At 48.5% G+C, this 2640-nt stretch overlaps 1 pseudogene across 1 annotated transcript; it reads right to left on the reverse strand.

Moving 5' to 3' along the window:
- Nucleotides 1–1522: 1522 nt before the first annotated feature.
- On the reverse strand, nt 1523–2217 carry LOC308428296 (ras-related protein Ral-B-like; annotated as a pseudogene). The gene has a single exon. The product of its transcript is annotated as a ras-related protein Ral-B-like (transcript).
- Nucleotides 2218–2640: the final 423 nt, after the last annotated feature.

The raw sequence follows: 2640 nt of genomic DNA on the forward strand, positions 1-2640 counted from the left end.
AGATCTCAGGAACCGCCATCCTATGTTCGTCTGTGCCTTGAGCTCAACATATGTAACTCTAATTTGACTTCCGTCGTTAGTGAGACCCATTTGTAGAGTTGTCATGACTTGGAAGGGTGTTCTGGGAGTCGTCATAGCTGATGATATGACATCTTTGCCTCAGAACCATGCATATTTTTAAATTTTGCCTTTTAGGAATTAATTTATTTACTTTACATCCTGATCACAGCTTCTCCTCCCTCCTCTCCCCCAGTTCCTCCCTTTCAGTCCCTTTCCCTCACTTCCTCCTATCTTTTCTTTTTTAAGTGTAATTTTTATTTGGCACTGAAACATAAAACGTTCACTTTTGGAAAATGGGAGGAGTGTGTGTGCTCAGTGGCAGCCCCCTGTCTCAAAGTCCTCTTCCCCGTGAGGAAGCTTAACAGAGAGAGTGGTTGTGAGCCTCTGGAACCTGGCTCATCCCTGTGCCACCAGAACCAGCTGCCCAGAGTCGCAGGAGATGGCCCTTCTGAGCCTTCCCCTCTTCTGCTTGTAAATTAAGAGCCACTGGGAGTCTGGAGAGGTGGCTGGTACTGGCCCCATGCTCTGGGACACAATTTAAACTGGTCACATTTTTCAGAAGAGAATGAACAGGGCTTATGGCTGTGTAAGGGAAGCAGTAGACATGAAATGCATCTTCCTCCCCATCGCACCACCCACCCACAGCCCCCCAGTTTCCTGGCTAAGTAAGGGTGTTGAGGAGGGAAAGCCTTCAGCCAGCACCTGGCTGACATTTAAATATGAGCACTGTCCCACTGTCTCTACAAAGGCCAGGAAGCTTGGATCAGCCTCTCTGGCCCAAGTGAAGTTCCTCTTTCCAATTCGGCTTCCAAGCTACAGAAGTTTATCTTTTGAAAAAAGAAAAAAAACAAATTGTTTTGGCTTTTTTAGTATTACCTGAGCTTAGCATTTTTATTTTCCTGTCTACTTCTAAACTGATAAGAACTGGGGAGGGGTCTTGCTAAAAACTCTAAGAAAATAAAATGTTAATCCTTTTTTTTTTCTTTTAGAGACAGGGTCTTGCTAGGTAGCCCAGGCTGGCTTGGGCTCAGGCTACCCTCCTTGTCTTACTTTCTAGACTTCCGGGATTATAGGGGAGCACCACCATGCCTTGATAATGTGAAAGATTTTAATTTTCTAACGAAAGAAGACTGTGTCCTAGAACAGGGAGAATGAAATGCTGTGGCAGTACTCTTTTCTTTATTTTTTTCTCATCACAACTCAGATTTCTGACCTCAGCACTACGACCCCAGAGCTGGTGGCGGTCATGGTTGGGTGGGGCAGACTCTCAAAGCTCCTGGCAAAGTTAACAGATGCATCACACAGACAAAGGTGACTTTCTTCTGCCAGCCACTGACGCACGGATATCTGTCCCATCTCAAGAAGTGATAGTGAATGCAGCTGCGGAGAGCAGGGAGCCAGCCTGGCCACCTCTGGCTCATACTGCTCTGTAGTGTGGCCCACGCTGCCGTCTGCAGCCTGCTCACAGCAAGCAGTGCTGCTCTTTGAAACTCTTCTTGCACTTGCTGCTTTTCCTGCCGTTCTTGTCCTTGTTTTCCCACATCTTTATTTTGCCCAGATTTCTCTCATCAGATCAAAGAACACCTTGTCCACATTGGCGTGAGTCTTTGCGGATGTCTCCACACACTGCACACCCCACTCTTCTGCTTTGCCTCGGGCCTCATCCACAGGCACCTGCCTCTGTTCCTCCAGGTCAAACTTGTTGCCCACGACCAATAGTGGGATTTTGTCCTCCCTGGCCTTGACTCGGAGGATCTGTTCCCTGAACTCGGCTGTGGCAGTGAAAAAGATTCATGCTCTGTGATGGAGAACATAAACAGAAAGTTTCCTCTGCTTCGGAAGTAGTTGTCACGGACGACCGCATAGTCCTGCTTCCTCCTGGCCGGCCGTGGCCAGGATGACTATCTGAACCTCTTCTCCATCGAGAACCACCTTCTTTCTGTAACCGTCGGCTTTGGTGGGCTCACAGTCTTCTCCAAACTCGTCATACATGAATTGAAGTGTCAGGGCTGACTTGTCGACCTCTCCACTGCCAGCCATGATGACCTTGTGAAGCACCAGGGAGCCCTGGCCCATGCCTTTGTACCCATCCTGCTGGCCTGAGGTAGTGACACATGGACAGATGGCACAGATGAGGAGCTGGGGGAACCATCCCATCGCTCTGGCTATGTGCACAGCACAACCAGACTCTCTCAGGCATGCCTCGTCCTGTCCTGGGACCCGACCTCAGCTGTCCCCAGTCAATTTGTCATTGAGCAGTCCCCAGACCCCAGAGCGCCACATCTGCGCTCTTACCTTTATCTTCCCATTTTTCTTAGAAAAGAGGAGGCCTCCCATGGATACTATCTGCCTTGACATAACAAGTTGCAGTAGAACTAGGTGCATCTTCTATTGTGGCTAAAAAGGCAGCCTAGTTTTGGGAAAGGGATCCAAAAGCAGGCAACAAAGTAAGATATAGACCTTGCTGCTGATGCTAGGGATCCCACATGAAGACTGAGCTGCACAACTGTTAAATATGTATACAGGGCCTAGATCTGTCCCGTTTATGATCTCTGCAAGTTCAGTCTCTGTGAACACCTG

This window comes from Micromys minutus (genome assembly GCF_963924665.1).
Source record: "Micromys minutus genome assembly, chromosome: 12".
Taxonomy (NCBI): domain Eukaryota; kingdom Metazoa; phylum Chordata; class Mammalia; order Rodentia; family Muridae; genus Micromys; species Micromys minutus.